Raw genomic sequence first — 19,953 nt, forward strand, 5'->3', positions numbered from 1 at the left:
TTCATTTTCTAAATGACTAATCCTATATTTTACTTTATATGATACTCTTATGACTTATTATGCATTGATCCTTCTTAAAGAGTACTTATGTTTTTTACTACTTCTCCTATCATGCTATTTAAAAATGGTCATTTGTACAAACATGATTTTCTATGTGTTGTATTGCCTACATACTTAGTACATTCCAACATATTAATGCATACTTTTTGCCTACATTGTCTCATAATATAGGGGTTGAGGTTGAAGATCACACTCGTCTACATGGCTAGTTAAGCTTTCCTATCAAGCGGTATTGTGGTGAGTCCTTATTTATCGTGGACTAGTTATCAAGTTGGCTATTATTTCAAAGACTCTTTGCTAGATTTCATGTTGAGGGTGAGCTAGGGACATGTCTAGCCCCGCCCATACTCATATGTAGAGGCATCTAGTTGGACAAGTATTTCGAGTCTATGTTGTCATGTGACATTTTTCATTTACTATTCATGGTTTAGACTCTCTTATGATGTTTCTGCCTTTACTTTACCTTATATATGCTTATAATATGTAGAAGAGGGTTGGTTGGTGTAACATTCCTCAGAAATAAAAAAATAAAAAATAATAATAATAAAATAATATATATATATATATATATATATATATATACACACCTTAACAATGCCTTAGAAATAGGCCGCTCATGTAATATATTATCCTTAATATTTTTGGAAAATCCGATTTCAGAATATCGATGAGGGGTCAAAACATGCGGGAAAATGGTCTCGGTGGATTTTAAGGACCCGTAGAACGAAGAACGATTTTCAAGGAAATCACAAAAAAGTGTGGTCCGCGACAGGACCGCGTCGCGAACCTGGGGACAACTTATGGACGAGTTAGCCGACTCAGGTATGGGCATACCTCTAGGCTTTTGGTGTTCATACTTCACTTGTTGACAATTTAAACATCGAGACACAAAATCTGCTATGTCTCTTTTCATACGACACCACCAATAATGTTGCTTCAAGTCAAAATACATCTTAGTAGCCCTTGGATGAATAGCGTACCTCAAACTATAAGCCTCCTTGATGATCAGCCTAGTCAAATCACCTATTCGAGGAACACAAATACAACCTTTTATCCTCAAAACTCCCTCAAAATCAAGAATTTCCTCCTTGGATTCTCTTTTTAACACCTTGTCTCGAATTTTACACAAATCACCATCATTAAGCTGTTGAGCCCGAATCTGCTCCATTAAGGATAACCTTGACTCCATGTAATCAAAAACTCTACCAGGTTTTGAAATATCAAGTCTCATAAAGCTATTGGCTAAGGACTGGATATCTATGGCCAACGGACGTTATTCAAGCTGTAACAAGGCTAGACTACCCATACTCATTATCTTTTTACTCAAGGCATTTGCTACCACATTTGCCTTACCCGGATGATAAAAAATAGTCATGTCATAGTCCTTAAGCAACTCTAACCATCTCTGCTGCCTCAAATTAAGATCCCTCTAATTGAATATATATTGGAGACTATGATGATTCATTAACACCTCACAATGCACACCATAAAGGTAATGTATCCAAATCTTCAATGCGAATACTACAACTGCCAACTCCAATTCATGAGTAAGGTAGTTCTTCTCGTGGACCTTCAACTGCCTTAAAGAAAAAGCTATCACCTTTCCCTTCTGCATCAATACACAACCAAGACCAATTCGAGAAGCATCACAATATATAATAAAACTTTCTCCCTTCACAAGTAGAGTAAAAATTGGGGTAGTAGTCAATAAAGTTTTGAGCTTTTGAAAACTTGCCTCACACTCATCAGACCATTAGAAAGACACTTCCTTCTAGGTCAATCTAGTTAATGAAGATGCAATAGATTGGAATCCCTACATAAATCATCAATAATAACCTGCAAGGCTTAAGAAACTCCGAATCTTAGTAACTGAAGCAGGTTGGACCCAATATCAAACTACCTCAATCTTCTTAGGATCCACCATAATACTCTCCTTGGACACTATATATCCAAAGAATGCCACAAACTAAGCCAGAACTCATACTTTGAAAACTTTGCATAGAGCTTCTTCTCCTTTAGAATGCCAAGCACAATTCACAAATGATGCTCATGTTCCTCCCTACTACGGGACTATATCAATATATAATTTATGAAGACAATAACAAACAAATCCAAATACGGTCTGAACACTTCATTCATCAATCCATAAAGGCTCATGGGTCATTAGTTAGCCCAAAACACATCACCAAAAACTCATAATGGCCATAACGTATTCGAAAAGCTGTCTTTGGGATATCCTCTTCCCTAATCATCAACTGATGATAGCCAAATCTCAAGTCAATCTTGGAGAAAAATGAAGCACCCTAAAGCTGATCAAATAAATCATCAATACAAGGTATCACATATGTCACGACCCAACCCCGTAGGCCGCGATTGGGGTATGACTTGGACCCCTGTATATATATTTATCAGCTATATTCAAGTCGAAATATGGACACGTAATGCATATAAATCAGGTGTAGTCAAACTGGACTACAAACAACCTGATACGTACATGAGAACCCCCATGGGTTATAGCATTTCATATATTGGTAGCCTCTTTCATTTGCATCATAACATGAAAGGGCACGTAAGCCGATAAGGCTGCCATAACATAATAACATATACCATACATCATGTAGACCCATCTAAACAAAACTAACACACAGAACCCATATATACATATCTGCAGACCTCTAAATATATATATATATATATATATATTTTATGGGAACAGACCCTACACGAGGCTCCCACCTCTCGTGCACAGTTAGGGGTTGAGCAACACCCCCAAGCCTTAACATAAATAACCAAAATAAAAGTACAAGGAGGGGGACATAAACCTTACCTCCGATCCTATGTTGGTTCATAAGTCAGCTAACCTACTAAGGTCGGCTAACTCATCCTCGATACAAAAAAGGGCTAACTATAACTAAAAAGCATTAAACTTATGAGAGGACTCCTCCCGGTACAAATCAACTAAGAAAGCATAAATGAGGGAGACTCTCCCCTTCCATGAGAAAAAATTAAGTAACCTACACTAGTCCTATTCAACTATGCTACGTATCTGACATAGCTAAATTGAAGAAGAACAAGTATATAAAACTTTTATCTCGCATGGGATGGGAAATTCTTTTCATCTTTGCTCTTTTTAGTCTTATCATACCAAGTAAGTCCAAGGAAATATTCAGCAACATCAATAGTAGCAGCTAAGGAGGATGAAAGGATAGGAAGTAAATGGAGCTATAGCAGCCAACAACCTTTTGGTTGTTGTCGAAGAAGATGAAGACTAGAGTAGTTGTATAATGCAACTTGTATGTGATGCATCCCTGGCTTGAGCAGCTGGTTGGATGTCTATCAGTGTGTGCCTTGTATTTTGCATGGTTCAATTGCTGTCGAAGCTGATCAGGGGTATTCATATACCTGCATACCCACGAATATACCAAGAACCAAGTGTCTTGGATGTGAGGGGGCTGTTGTAGGTGTTGAAGGAGTACATCTGGTGTGCAGGGAGAGTTGATGGGAGTAGGTGAAGCCCTTGCAATTGTGGCTGATATCTTCCTTTGTCTGTGGCTTTGTTTACCTGCACAAACAAGCAACCAAAGAGCCAAACAAGTGTGAGAGTTGTGGGGGCTGTTGCAAACCTGTAGGCAGCTTCTTATTGGCTCCAAAGAAGAATTGAGCAGCTCCTTTGATGGTATCTTATGTGCCTGCACATAACAATTAAAGGAGCAAGGAGCTTCAATAGTTTTGGGGTACAATGGATCTGCTGCAGGTGTTGCAATATAGGCATAGGTATGGTTGTAGGGCTGGTGTGTTGGTGAGGTCCTAGCTTGGAAGGCTGTTATCTCTATGTTGATGCCTTTTATTTGCCAAGGTTCCCCATCAGTTGTTGTACCTACACAAAAATCATCAAAGAAAAACAAACAGCCAACCAGACAGAAAAACCAGGATGGGCCTTGTGTAGGGGTCTTGGAGATTCTATTTGATTTGATGGTTGCATCTGTGATGTCCTCTATGCATTTGTTATTAGTTCATGTTGATGAATCCTTCAAGCAACCTACAACAATACAACAAACAACCAAAAGCAAGAAATAACCTGCAACAACTAACAAAAAGGAAAGGACCTCCAAGAGTGCTTTGGGGTCCGTTAGATTTTTCAACGTCGCTCGACTAACGTCTCTGATTATCCGATTGAGTTGAAACTTCATAAGGTTTGCACATAAATCCTTTTCTTTATCCTTACAAAATTTGAAATCTTTTTGCCCAAGCTGGAAGTTCCAAATTGCAAATTGCTCTCTCTTTAGGCTTAAGACAGCTGATTTTTTCAAGGTCGCTCGCCTAACGTCTCTAATTGTCCGTTTGAGATGAAACTTCTTAGGCCTTGTCAATATAGTATTTTCTGAAATCTTGCAAATTTTGGAGGCTTTGGTGCAAGTCCACATGCCGCAACTCACCCTGCACATCCTACCCTGCTGAAGCTTAGATGTTGCAGGGGGTTTAGAAGTTGTATTTGTGATTTTCTCTATGTATTTGTTGTTAAAGAAAGTTGATATATCACTCCAGCAACCTGAAATAATACAACAAACAAACCCAAGCAAAAAAGAGCTATCACAAACTAGCAAAAAAGAAGGGACCTCAGTAAGAGCTTTGGAGCCTGTTATCTTTTTCCAAGTGACTCGACTAACGTCTCCAATTATCCGTTTGAGCTGAAACTTTATGAGGTTTGCATATATAGCCTTTTCTTTAACCTTGCAAAATTTTAAGGCTTGTTTCCCAAACATGGAGGTTCCAAATTACAAAAGGATCTCTCTTTAGGCTTAAGACAACTGATTTATTCAAGGTCGCTCGCCTAACGTCTCCAATTATCTGTTCGAGCTGAAACTTCTTGGGCCTTGTGAATATAATATTTGCTGCAATTCTACAAAGTTTGGAGGCCTTTGGATAGGTCCACATGGTGCAAAACACCCTACACATCATACCCTGCTGTAGCTTAGGTTCAGATATTGCAGGGAAGAAGTTGGTATGAATGGAAGGCTGAAGAGAGGTCCTAGTATGCCATGCTGTTGTCCCTCTTCTGGTGAGGTGATTTAAACCTGTATAGACAAGTGGTAAAGAGACAAACAAGGGAAATATATGCATAGGCTGCTGCAAGTCCTTGTGTAGGTCCATGTTACTTCCATAGTGGAGGAGGTTGAGATGCTTGTTGTTGCAAGCTAATCCCAAGAGGAGACCTTTAGTTGTGATTAGGATCATCTCCTTAGAGTACCTGCACTCACCAACAAAAATAGAAAAACACACAAACAAACAATTCTGCAAGTTATAATAACTAATACTAATGACTTGTAGGTGTTCCTTGAGTATTGCAGGTTGGTGGATCTGTTGTTGCAGGATGTTATTGTTGAGAAATGTAGAAGGTTTGTATGTACCTGCACAGACAACCAAGAGAGGAAAAGAAAGAAGAACTACTCTACTCCTTACCTCAAGAGGCAAGTTGTTATGTCTAGGCAAGCAATATGAAGAGGAGACTCTACCCTTTACAATGGTCCTAATTATAGGATCTTCAAAGTAGTTATAACTATACATAGAGATATCCAAGTTGTAGATCAATTAGAATAGCAGTTTTGGGGAGGTCAAGGGGGGTTTCTTGATCCTTTTAAGCCTTCTTCTTTTGAAGTTTGTCATTCCGAGCATGTCAATTTCCATGTGAGCTCTAGCTTTCCTAGGGAGGTCCTGCTTGGTGAAGTAGAGCTCAGGAGCTGTGCATTTATGGCTGTATTTATAAAGACTATCAACTGTGGAGTTGGCTTCTCTGAAGATATGTTTGCAGCTGAACTCTTGGAATTGAATGATGAGGTTATTGAGTTTGTCCAGCTGTTCTTTGATAGACCAAGGAGGCTTTGCTTCATGCTGCAGCCATCTGATAAGGAGCTGTGAGTCAACCTCCAGCACTACCTGAGAGTAACCAAGATGAAGGCACCAAGAGAGACCAAAGATTACAGCTTTAATCTCTGCTTAGTTGTTAGTTCCAGCACCTAAAGGAATTGCATAAGCAAAACTGAGCTCACTAGATGCATTTCTAAGGATACCTCCACCACCAATGTTGCCTGGATTACTAAGAGCACTGCCATCAGTGTTTAGTTTCACCAAATGATCAGGAGGCTTGGTCCAGCATACAGGAGTAACTTTGGTATCTTGGTAGCATTGTTCAACTAAGAGGACCAGGTCCCTCCAGTTGTGAGGCCATCTAATATAAGGAAATGCACTATGTAGCAGGTGGAAGCTGTCCTTAAAAACAGAGAATTTAACCCTTGCAAGGTTAGACTACTTTCCTCCATACTTGGAAGCACATCTATTTTTCCAAAAGTTCCAATAAATGAAGATAGGGAGAGCCTGTAACAAGAGCCTATGGGCCTCATTCTTATACTTTGAATTCCACCACCTCATTAGAAGATTTCTAAGAGGGATGTATTCCTTATTAATGCCCAAAGAATCAGCAAACCCACTTCAAATACTCCTGGCAAAGGCTCCTGCAACAAAGATATGGTCTATGGTGTCTTGTCCAGGTCTGTAGCAGCAGTAGCACTGAGAGGGAGGGTGACCAAAGCTGATAAGTTTGTCATTGGTGGGAAGCTTTCTTCTAAGAGCCCTCCAAACAAGAAAGGAGCACTTGAAAGGTATGTGCTGGTGCTAGATATTTGAGTTAATCCTGTTTCTGTGCCTCTTGTCTTTGATGATATCCCAAGCAGAGGAAAGCAGTCTAACCTTGTGGGACAGGTTCCCCTCCGTACCCCTGAATAACAAAATAATACTATACATTAGCGGCCAGTGCCAAAAACTAGGCTCCGATACAATGGAGCCTCTTCAAGCTGAGCTGAGCAGAATCCTAAGTTGACGGACTCCCAAAACCTGTATTTGTACCTATAGGAATGAAACGCAGCTTCCCCAAGAAAAGGGGGTTAATACGACATATGTACTGAGTATGTAAAACATAACATAATATGACTGGAGGCATATATGAAATAGAGAAGCAGGGGATAAAATATCAAATCACAAACCTGTACCTGTATTCTATGAATTATAGAAACATGCATGCTCAAATTATACCATATAGCCGGCCCTGTCAGGGATCTAGTGAATCATGTCTGTAGGACCATTATAGGCCCGACACCATCACCATCTTATTACAATATATCATTATATATATACATACGTATCCCGACCCTCTAGTGAGGGGCGGTGGAAAATGCAGTGGAATTAAGCATGAATCTAATAACTTGCCTGGGACTCAGAGAAGAACTGTTACAGTATACACAAATAGAGTAGTGAGTAACTATATGCAATTTAAATTATATCGGAGACTCAACCATATAAGAGGAATAGGTTATCATCTGAGGATCCGAGTAGTAATGTAGTCATATCGAGTACCCTCTAAATGCCATTATGGGCTATACTAATTGTAACCTCGGGGACCCTAGACATGTACAATCGTAAGGCCAAGTTGCTTTATGGAATCAAAAATACTTGTTATCATATAGTCTTTAAGACTTGGAGCCTGTACATTTTGTACCTCTTTAACATATAGAAGTTTCCAGGGAAATAGTTCAACTATTATAGAAGTTCGATATTCAGAAGTCAATAGGAAATGTTTAAAAATGGAATTACTCCGGAGCTCATATCATACTTAACTTACAACTAAGACATGCCAAAAAAAGAAAGATAACAAGCTTTATTTAATCTGTACTTTCCTTCGTGTGGTCATCATGTAGATATTTCTTACCCGGCCCATCCTGGGGCTCGGTGAACAACTATGGCATCATAATATCACTTTCATACCAAGTATATATCAATAGAAAGGAGAGATAGCTTTTCACACACTACTTTTTAACACATAGAAGCATTAACAGACAATACTCAATTCTTGCAGGAGTTCCAATAGTATGCAGTGAACAGGGATTATAAGGTGTACTTGGAGTTCTGGGAATGGAATTATCCCCACATTTCACATACAATTCACATAAGGCGAAGATATACCAAAAGGAAAGAAAGATAGCTTTATGTACTTATGCCAAAAATATGCCAAGAGAAAGCTTCACATACCTCTTATGAGTTGCTCTTTATCATATTTGCTTCGTCGTCCTTTGACCTATTCAACATGGAATAAATATGAATATCAACCATCCCTGACTTTTCAGTGTTTCAATTTGCATATGAGTATTCATAGAAATCATTTCCTCGCTCGTCTTCTCGACTAGTTCTTTAGCTAGTTAAGGAGTTAATGAAAATCAGGCAGCACCTCCCCTATAACATGCCCTATTCGAATTTCCAATTATATACCTAATCACTACAGTCAACCAACAATAACAAACTGCATCTCATATACACATAAAACATGGAAACATTATAATACATAAGCTCTAACAACTTGCTGAAAATTACGATACCAAAATAGGGTTTCTAGTCTTTATTTCGCAAAACCTTTAATTATACGAAATGAGGGGTTGTGTGGCTGCAACCAGAAGCTCCCATACCTATTTTAGAATACTTTTAGTCCCTTCAACACACCACCACACACCTGAAGAAGCATACCACAAGTACAACCCCTTGCTTCGACTATAATTTAACTATAGCGACTCCAATTTAGTTTGTTTCGAACGTCAAGTGTTTCTATGACATTTTCACATATGAAGCCACCTATAGGGTGTGTAACACACTCTATAATAACATCACAAAGTCCAAATTGAAAGGAGAAACCTTACATACCCAAAATGGCCAAAACTGCCATATTGCGACTCAGAACTTCTCTAAACGTGCTGAAATTACGCAGACTGTTTGTATCGCTTCCTTGCTTCCCCAAATTGGAATTTTATGTTATAAAACACCATTATATAACTGACACATCAAATAATTAATTCACGTAATGAAAGTCAGAGGCTTACCTTGGAAGCCCCAAACCCGTAGCCCTCTCTCTTTGGTTCATAGCATTTTTCTCTTCTTCTTTCTTACTCTTCTAGACGTGAAACTGAAGAGATGATTCCGTAGACATCATAAGATACATATATACATCTCCACTTGGTTTAGGAACACCGTAGATAATTAATATACGGAGAAAAAGTGGAAGCTTACTTTTTTTGCCTTGTTACCGCCATAGTACTCTCTCTTAGTCTTAGGTTTCTTTTTTTTTTCATTTGTTCAAGCTCTTGGCTGAAGTTTTAGATAAGGAATGGAATCATTAGTCACATAATATGTATATATAGGCAGGATTAGGAGGTGACATATGTCATCCCCTAAGGGTGACACGTGTCCAACCCTTATTGGACCAACATAACTATCATGACCCAACCCCATAGGCCGCGACTGGGGTCAGAACTAGACCCCCTGTATACATAACTATCAGTTGTGGTTAAATTGAACTCTAAATAAAAAAATATCATGTAATAGAGCCCCATTGGGCGATAATATTTTCATAAACCTATATCCCCTTTCATTTGTATCATAACATGAAAGGGCATGCAAGCCGACAAGGCTGCCATAACATAATAACATATACCATTCATCATGTAGACCCAGCTGAATCAAACTGATATACACAACCCACATATACATGTCTGCAGACCTCTAACAATATCAATAACAACATATGGCAGGATAGGGCCCCCGCCGTACCCCTGAATAACAAAACAATACTATACATCAACTGCCAATGCCAAAAACTAGGCTCCAATAAAATGGAGCCTCTTCCAACTGAGCTGAGCGGGATCTTAAGATGACGGACTACCAAAACCTGTACCTGTGGTCATGAAATGCAGACCTCCCGAGAAAATAGGGGTCAGTACGATATATATACTGAGTATGTAAAACATAACACAATACAACTAGAGGTATATCTAAAATAGAGAAGTAGGGGATAAACTATCAAATCAGAAACCTGTACCTGGAAAAGTAAAATCATGCATGGTCAAATTTTCAATATAGCCAGCCCTATCAGGGATCCGGTGAATCATATCTGTAGTACCACCACCTCCTTATTACAACACATCATCACATCATTGTATATATACATACATATCCGGCCCTCTAGTGAGGGCGCGATGAACAATGTAGTGGAATTATACACGATTACTATTCTTGGCCCGGGCACGATGAAAGAAGTATTACAGTATACATGAGTAGAATAGTGAGAAACAAAACACAGTTTAAATCATTATCGGAGACTCAGTGAAGTCATCAGGTGAATCATCCCTGGAGATTAGGGCAGAAAGTATCTGACGTATACCCTCTAAATGTCACTAAGGACTATGTAAAAGGGAGTTTTGGAAATCTTAGACACATATCAGTATGAAATATCTTATAGCAGTCCGAGCATTGGTTATCTCAGATTTTTTCTCTTTTTACAAAAAAAGCTTAGTCGAATCAATTGTTATACAGTCATATAGAAGACTCGAGGAGTAGGAGTTTAACTACTTTAAAAGTCTTAATATCCAGAGTGATCAAGAGTCCTAAAGTCATATTCAGAACCTAAGAGTGGAGTTTCCCCGAAGATTTCATCATCCATAGCCTACATCTAAGACATGCCAAAAAGGAAGAGAAAAGATAGGCTTCACATACCTATGTCAAAAACATGCCAATAGAGAGCTTCCCATACCTCTTATGAGTTACTCTTTATCCCATTCGTCTCATCGTACTTTAAACCTAAGTAACATAAAATCAATATGAGTTTTAATAACCCTTGGCTTTACAGCACCTTAGGCTACACATAAGTATTCATAGAACTCAACCCTTCGCTTGCTTTCTCGACTAGTTTCTTAACTAGTTAAAGAGTTTACAAAAATTGGGCAGCACCTCCCGTATAATGTGCCCTATCTAAATTTCCAATTCCACTCATAATACTTACATCCAACCAAAAACAACCTGCAACATATGTTTAAGCATTTCACATCAACAATATACAACATAAACTCCAAATGACTCGTTCGGAGCAACGATACCAAAATAGTGTGTCTAGCCTTTATTTTGTAGAACCTTTACTTATACGAAACGAGGGATCATGTGGATTCAACCAGAAGCAACCCTACACATTTTAGAACACATTTAGTCCCTGAAACAACACACCACACCCCTGCAGCAGCACCTCCCACGAACAACACTTTACTTCGACGACAATTCAACTATAACGACTATAATTTGGATTGTCTCCAACGCCAAGCATTCCTATCCCATTTTAACATTTACAGACAAAAAAAGGCCTATAATACACTCCATAACAACACCATAAATTCCAAATTTAAAGGAGAAACCTTACCTTACCCGAATTTGGCCAAAACGGCCAAATTGTAACTCGGAACTTCTCCAATCGTGCTGAAATTGAGCGGGCTGTTGGTGTTACTTCTCCACTGCCCCAAAGTGAGATTTTAGGTTATAAAAAACCATTATATAGCCTTGTTACACCTCAAATAATTAATTCAGGGAATGAAACTCGGAGGCTTACCTTGGCAGCCCCCAAACCCATAGCTCCTCTTCTTGCCCTCCAACGTTTTTCTCCTCTTCTTTCTTACTTTTCTAGGCATAAAGTTGAAGGAACAACTCCGTAGATATCCTAAGATACATATATACATCTCCATTTGGTTGAGGAACACTGTAGATAATTAATTCATAGAGGAAAATTGAAGAACTTACCTTTAATTTCTCAAAACCATGGCTGCCTTTCTTTTTGCTCTTTCACGTTTTTCCTTTTCTTTGGCTGCTGAAGTTTTGACTAAGAACTGAAGTTCTTAGTCACAATACATACATATGTAGGGTGGTTTAGGAGGTTACACATGTCATCCTTTAAGGGTGACACATGTCCAACCCTTATTGGACCACCGTAACTATGCAACCACTTAGGGGCTACCACATGGCAATAGGGTCCACCCCCACCCCAAAGAGGCAGGTGGGTCACCTCATTACTTGAGGTACTGCCACATGTCACTCTCTTATTGGCTGCCTCGTGTCATCTTGTTCTCTTTCCCGTGGGTTCGTAATCTCGTCCTATTTTAAGAGCCTATGTAATCCATGCTACGTAGGTTTAGTATGTCCTTAAGTAGATCAAGTGTATACGAATTCTTAATTAGTAGCTTACATAGGTAAATCAAGTCCTATGACTCATTTCTTGGCCTCCAACCCATTCCGGATTCTCACGACTCTATTTCCAACCTTCCCTCTCATGGGGTATCGCATTCTTCTTTCTTTAGAGTTATTTGAGGTGTGTGGATAGTGGGGGTATTATGACCACTTTTAAGAAGACTAGGAACACGTCTCAAGGTTTAAAAGTGTGGGATGTAACATCCTTCCCCCCTTTAGAACATTCATCCCCGAATGTTAAATAAAACTTCCCTTAGAACTTTATACAGAGTATAGGGAGATTCTTTGCTATTGACATAGAACATACTCCTATCTAAGTAATTAATGTACGATTTTCAGGAGTTGGGGTTACCTGTAGACATCGGGATTAGGTGAGAATACTTGTGTTTCATGTTCTCTTCATCTTCCCAAGTGATCCTCTTTCTGGTTTTTGTTTTGCCACAGTACTTTGACGAAAGTCACATCCTTATTCGCAACCTTCTAATTTGCCATTCTAAGACGGTTATAGGTTGTTTCTCACAAAATTCCAATTCGTGTACATCATCTATGGGAAACACTCTGGGTGGATCACCTGTACATTGTGAAGTATCCATATCAGATGTATTGGGCATATAGTTTCATAATCAGGTGGTAAGTTCAACTTACATGCAATGTTTACCAAATTACAAGTAGCTTAATAAGGTTCGATGTATTTTGGGTTAAGTTTCCTTTTCTCGCCGAATCTTATTAATCCCTTCCTAGGTGACCTTGTCAAGAATGCTTAACCATTAATTTGAACTCTGACTGTTGATGTTGATTATCTGCATATCACTTCTACCGACGCTAGGCTGTTAGTGAATAGCTTGCTTAATCATTTCTGGCTTACCAACTTAGTATTTCTAACATCGACTCAACCCATAGGGGACTCATACGTCCTGCCCCACCAGTCTTATACGGGGTCAGCTGGATACTGGAATGGTAATTATTATTGTAGGCAACTTGATAAATAGTGGATAATCATCCTAGATACCTTTGAAGTTAACAACACCAGCTCATGTCATATTTTCTAGCATTTAAATGGTACACTTTAGCTTGTTCATCGGGTTTGAGGGTAACGTAGTGTACGAAGACTTATGTGTTTTCCCAGTTTCTTCGCGGATTGATTCTCGGTAGTTAACTGTAACTTGGGCTCCTTCATCTGGGATAATAGCTATAGAGACTCTGTAAGGTCCTATCCCTCTATTACCCTATAATATTACCCCTTCTCGGTTGAGTAGGTAGCCTTTGATTAAAGGAGCATGGGCTAATATTGTTAATCCCTAGGTAACATTCCCTCCAAAGTCGTCTGTCGATGGAGTGCGAAGTGATTCTTGTAGCCCTGGTCATATTGTGGAGTTTTCAACCTCGGGTATTACTTACTGTCTTTTGTATATTACATCAACTGGTACCCTTACCTTTTGGGTTTTGCTTTTTCTCCCTCAAAGTTGGCTGCCAAGTGGTATCGAAATTTCCTCGCCCACTGGCCCATATAGCCATTCTGTGGTTTTCCTCTCATTAACTGGTACTATATAAAAGAACCGTGGAATTCAACTACGCCGTTAGTTAGCAATTTGCTAATCCTTCTTGTCTTGCTTAAGTCCTTTTTACAATACTCTCAACATAACTTATAGTATTCCAGGTACATAATCTCATGTTGTTTCTCCACCGCTAGTTCAGATTCTTCCATCTCGCTCGATCTTACCAGTACTAATGCTCTAAATTCCACGAGAATTTAGAAGTTAAGCATGCTTAGGCGAGAGAAATACTGGGATGGGTGACCTCCTTGGGAAGTCCTCATGTCGCGTTTCATGGTAATCCTTGCAATAATGTGCGGGGCACTCAACTTAGCCTAAGATTTATATTAGCGTCGTCTCACTAATCTTTATGTGTTGCCTTGCCCTTTCCTCTGTTAACTTGCAACTGGTATAGGGGTAGATCTTTAGTTCCACTACGACCATGTCCTTTTTTTGGTCATTTTGGTTTAACTCCTCCTATTGTATTCACCCCTTTTTGTATGCACCCATTCATTAGAGTTGGCTACCAAGTAGTGCTAAAGTTCGTTCATATAGTGACCTTTAAAGCCACTTTGAGTTCGGTCTATCCTTAGCTGGCATAGTTTTAAAGGAATTTGACATATAAGCTTTCCAATCCTATATTAACCAGTTAGTCCTGTCCGTCTTATTTAAACTATTTCATAATTTTTTCTTACCCCCGCTTGTAACCTTTTTGACATATTCTTGTGTCATTCTTTACTTTATGAGAATATGAGAGAGTGCAAGAAATACCTTGTCGCAATTCCTTCTATTTCCTTATTTACTCCTTGCTCATCTTATCTCCTACCATAAGAGTCTTGCTATTTGTTTTCCTTGGTTATCTATCTATCGCAATATCATTTGCGACCCACTCTACAGCCAACATGTGGCTTTTGATCCAGCATGCTGTCATTATCCTTCGTAGTATCCCTTGAGTTATTCGATATCCTTTAATTAGTATATTCTTTTGCTTTTATATGTGCCCACCTTCTAGTGTTATATAATTCAGGGTCTCGTCAAAACTTCTTAACGCTGTCTTACACACCATTCTGACTTCTATCCAATTACTAGTGGTTTCCAGATCTTTCTAACTTGGTTCAGCAAGGGATATTATTATAGTTTACACATCCGTCTCAAGCATGTTGCCCCATCAATTGCCTTTATCTTACCCTGGCAGTCCTCTCACTTGCATCCCCCCTTTAGAGGGTACTTATACTTTTACCTGCTTATACCTTGCTCTATCTCTCTAGGTCCAGTCTTCAATTCGTCCAGTTTCCTTCCCCAATCTACTTAGTACTGCATCATATCCCCTTTTTTCCGTACATTTTATAACCTAATTATCCACATATGGAACCTTGTCTAAATCACAAAGCGACTGGAACCTTTCCATACATAGTGCGACATCTCCTCTATTAATCTATACTTAAGTAATGGGACCCCTGGAATAACTCACCCAAGGCCACATTCTATTTATCCTTATAAAAGTTAATATACACTTGTAGCCATTCTAAATTTTCTTTTAACTAGGCAGCATTTGTATTTCGACATTCATTGTCCCATGTTCTCTTGGAGTAGTGGCTTTCCCAACCTATATCCTTTGTTTCTTGAGATGAATGGAAGCTGCGCCATTTATTCCTTCGGGTGAATGTAGGTTACACCAATTTTTCCTTAAGTTTGCCATCCTCGTCCCTTAAGGGTTCCACTATTTTTGGGGCGATGTTGTGTACACGCATCATTTCTTTGTATCTTAAGCTCCATACTCTTATTGCATACTCAATGCAGGCTTTTAACTTAGTCAACGTATACTAAGTGCGCCTTCCTAGTGGTCCTACTTTATCCTTTTATAATTGTATCACACCATTCAATTCATACTTACATATCCCTTATTTAGTTCGCACTCACATTCAGTTCCTGACATCTCTTTGAGGTGCTTTTGTCTGAAGCTCTTTCCCGAATTAGTCGATGGAGAACTATAAACTATTATCGTAACTCATTTTCCAACCACTGTTGGAAGAAACCAGAATCTCTGAAACATCACATTACTTCTTTTAATACTTGACCTACCTAATCATATTCCAAGTTTATCCTCGAGTTGAACAACTCATCTAATTTACAATTAGGAGTTGGGGGCTTGGTACTTTCAAAATGAGTGAAGCTCAATTACTGGACATCTTACCTTTCAACTTAAGCTTCTCCTTTTTTTTCTACAACATAATTATGGCTGGAGATACTGTGGTTTGAACTGTCTGCTCAGACATACTTTTGTTTTCCGTAATAAACTTCCCCGAGTAAAAAGAGTGTCCCTTATTTATGACATGAAGAGTACCCCTTACAGCTTTAATTTAGCATAACATGGGTACTTGATATCAATTTCCAAGACATGTTATAAAGCTATGTTTTATCCCCTTTTCTTATTCTGGGAAAATTTCGGCAGAGTTTCCTCTATATTTCTTAGTTATCCCCAAACCTGCATGCAGAAAATACCAATAATGTCTCACAGGGCCAACACATATATATTCGTATCATATCACAGCCGCACAGGGATTTCAATATCATCTCATATTACAGCCACACAGGGCTTTCAATGTCAATAATATATAAAAATACTCGACTTACCTCGTATGTCCAACTTTTTTTTTTTTTTTTTTTTTGGGAACAGACCCTACACGAGGCTCCCACCTCTCGTGCACAGTCAGGGGTTAAGCAACACCCCCAAGCCTTAACATAAATAATCAAAATAAAAATACACGGAGGGGGACATAAACCTTACCTCCGATCCTATGGTGGTTCATAAGTCGGATAACCTATTAAGGTCGGCTAACTCATCCCCGATACAAAAAAAGACTAACTATAACTAGAAAGCAGTAAACCTATGAGAGGACTCCTCCCGGTACAATTTAACTATGAAAGCATAAATGAGGGAGACTCTCCCCTTCCATGAGAAAAAGGAAAGTAACCTACACTAGTCCTATTCCAACTATGCTACATACCAGACATAGCTTCATTGAAGAAGAACAAGTATACGAAACTTCTATCTCGCATGGGATGGGAAATTCTTTTCATCTTTGCTCTTTTTAGTCTTGTCGTACCAAGTAAGTCCAGGTGAAGTGTGCCTTTGTTGTGGAGAATCTGTTATTGCTGATGCTGTTGAACTTTATCTTTCAAGTCTGCACCTTCAGTTTCAGCTCTGTGGTTGAATTGTTGTTTGGTGTGTGGTTGAGCAGTTGTTTGGTGTTGTGTTCCCACAGTATGTATATGAAGTTGATGGAGATGTAACATGTTACAGCTACTCATGATAGTGTTGTTGGTTCTTGGATGTTGTCTATGAGGTTGTTGGAGTTCCATCTTAGTTCCACTATTGCCTGTATCTCCAACAACCTGCACAAACAAACAAGCAAACAAACAAGCAAACACACAATTCCAAGAGCAGTTCCAACAGTTCTGAATGTGGTGCCATTCCTCTGTTGCAGCTGGCTTCCTTAAATTCTGTATTTGCAATATTGAGAGACTCCCATATGTTGTTTGATGTTGTTGGTTGTTGCAATGTGTCAGTTCAGCAGCTTCCATGTGTAGGAGTTCTTTAGTATACCTGCACAAGCAACTAAAAGGAAAACATACAAACCTACCAATCTGCAGGTTGCTGGAGCTTGCATTTTGGACTTGTAAGTGCTCCTTGTGTACTGCAGATTGTTGGAGCTCATTTGGTGTATCAAAGCTCATCAATAATCCTATACTTAATGGGCTTAAAGTTGCCACCTGTAGGCAGCTTCTTGTTTCCTTCAATGGAGAGATGAGCAGCTCCTTTGAAGGTATTTTATGTGCCTGCACATAACAAATGCAATGGGGCTGCTGCAGCTTAGTTACAGATGTTACAGGGATGGTGTAGGAGAGCTGTTGCAGGTTCTGCATCAAGGAATTTGGCATGAGAGTAGTGTTGGTGTGTTGGTGAGTTCCTAAGCTGCCAGCTTGTTGTCTCCTCAGTTCAGAATGTGAAATGGGGATTAATTCTCTAAAGTAGTCCCAAATATCCCTCAGTTCGTATGTCCAACTTCAGACTGCATCTGTTGCATTTTCTCATCTACTTTCCCCTTCAGTTTCTGACTTTCCATTTCAATCACATGTCAATACTTTTCTTAATAGATATCTTTTGAGCCTTCACTTTACTTACCTGCATGCTTCGTAACTTCCCATGTCATCAATTACCTCCTTCTGTTGGTGTTGTCCTTCTGTTAAGATCCAAGGTTAGTATAAGGAATTGTCCTATGACTCGGATCTATAGAACGATCTCAAATGTAAAAGAAAGGTAACATCTTAAATGTCCTGTAGCCTCCTGTTTATAGATGTGGCGCGCAATACATCGATAACCAAGACTCTACTAGACACGGTCTATAGACACTCCAAGGATGAACCGCTCTGATACCACTTCTATCATGACCCAACCCTATAGGCCACGACTGGGGTCCAACCTGGACCCTCCGTATACATAACTATCGGATGTGGTCAAATTGAACTGTAAATAAAACAATATCATATAACAGAGCCCCATTAAGGTGACTTAGGGCCCTATGTGGTGACCTAATGCCTCAAAGGGTGACTTAGGGCCCTATGTGGTGACTTAAGGCCTAACGATATAAATTATGCAAATATGATTATAATGATGAAAGGACAATTCTCACATTACAAGTATGTTATGAAAATGAGTTACTTTATGATTTCAAACCTATGATCATGACTATGATATATGAAATTATGATCTTATGTTATGTATGTATTCCGTGGGATTTGACTTAGCACCGAGTGGACTTGAGATGGGGGCCCTACCAAAAGCCTTAGTAGCAGCCTCATTTCCCATAAACTATGTGCCACCGTAGGTTGCCTTTATGGCCTAGCTAGTAGATCCATAAATAGCACATGTTCATGATCAGGAATCTACCTTGGCAAAGTAGCCTTCTCCTTCTCGATATGAGTATCATCGGATTCTATGTTATAGCTCGCATGGTCTTATTGTCGATTATGGTTCCTATCCCACATATATATGATCTTTTAAGTATGTTATGATTTTGAATTTATGCTTTTAAATGCTTTGGTCAATATGATTTTTTAATGACTTTACTTATTCCATCTTATCATGTGTTTTACTTGACCTTTGCATTCTATGATTTACATTGTATGTCACGCCCTCATACTTAGTACATTCTAATGTACTGATGCATACTTTTGCCTATATTGTCTCATAATATAGGGGTTGAGGTTGAAGATCCTAATCGTCCACGTAACTAGTAGGCATTTTCTATCCGGCCGTGTTGTGGTGAGTCCTCATTGATTGGGGACTAATTTCAAGTTGGTTACCATTATTCTTTCGAAAGACTTTTGTTTACGTTGTATATTATGGGTGAGCTAGGGATGTATCTTAGACCCCGCCCATACTCATGTTTAGAGGCATCTAGTTGGACATATGTTTGAGTCTATGACCACATAAGACATTTTCAAATTTCTATTCATGTTTTAGACTCTCTTATGGTGTTTCTTCTTTTATATTTTACCTTATGTATGCTTATGATATGCACAAGAGGCTTGGTTGGAGCCCTTTGGGGTTTCGATCGCCGTGTTATGATTAGGCCCTAGGTCGGGTCATGACACTTATTTAGAAATACCTGAGTAAAATGAGTCCATGAGAGTGGAGATGATCCAGCCGGCCTACCACTAATATAGTCCCTCCACAACCTCTTAACCCTGTCCAGTCATCTGAAATGCTGTGTAGTCAACTCCATAAGACTCCACTAATACAAGGTTGTGCAATCTCTCATGACAATTGACTATAAATTCATATGCATCCTCATTCAAGTCACCATTATAGATCGAAGGATTCATCATTCTGAGTCTCCCAAACATCTATTGTTCATCAGTGGTCATGGAAGGCCTATTAGCCAAATGTGATACAACTCTGGCAATACCATACTATCTACATGGGGAGCTATAGCAGAAGCTAGTTAAGTGCTTGGAGTCTGAGAACCTGAAGCAACCATCTGATGTGGATTCTGACCTCCAGTACAAGTTTATGATCCATCAGAGATGATAGACAATGTTCCTGCCTGAGCCATCCCCTTTAAGAGTCCTAACATACGAACCAAGGTATCCTGAAGTATGGGAGTGGTAATAAAACCAGGTGAACCCTGAGCTTGTCCATAGCCCTCAACAAGATCCTATACATCCTCATGAATATCATTTGTATTTAGAGATACTC

Source organism: Solanum dulcamara, chromosome 8 (assembly GCF_947179165.1).
Source record: "Solanum dulcamara chromosome 8, daSolDulc1.2, whole genome shotgun sequence".
In the NCBI taxonomy this organism is placed as follows: Eukaryota; Viridiplantae; Streptophyta; class Magnoliopsida; order Solanales; family Solanaceae; genus Solanum; species Solanum dulcamara.